Below are 443 nucleotides of genomic sequence, written 5' to 3'. Positions count from 1 at the left end.
GTTTTCCCCCCCCCCCCCAGCTCTTAATGCATTGTGTTGTCTGTATTTACATCAGTAAATGTTTTCACCTTTAGTAATAGTTGTGCATGAGTCCCTCAGTTGTGCTCAGTGTGAAAAGATGGATCTCAAAATCATACAGTCATTGTTGAAATTGTTCAAATACACAAAACTGCTACAAAATCAAAGAATTTTTCTGAAGAATACAAGGGTCCAAGGATATTATAGTTTAGAATTTTTAAATTAGTTTTTATTTTAAAGGGGTCATATGATGCGATTTCAAGTTTTACTTTCTCTTTGGAGTGTTACAAGCTGTTCGTGAATAGATAAGATCCCTGAAGTTGCAAAGACTAAAGTCTCAAAACCAAAGAGATATTCTTTATCAAAGTTAAGACTCTGCCACGCCCCCCTAAAACGGCTCGTTCTAACACGCCCCCACATATCTA

Source organism: Sinocyclocheilus anshuiensis, unplaced genomic scaffold, assembly GCF_001515605.1.
Source record: "Sinocyclocheilus anshuiensis isolate Anshui unplaced genomic scaffold, SAMN03320099.WGS_v1.1 scaffold11, whole genome shotgun sequence".
NCBI lineage: Eukaryota > Metazoa > Chordata > Actinopteri > Cypriniformes > Cyprinidae > Sinocyclocheilus > Sinocyclocheilus anshuiensis.
The sequence above is the reverse complement of the archived record's forward strand: the minus strand, read 5'-3'. Positions refer to the sequence as shown.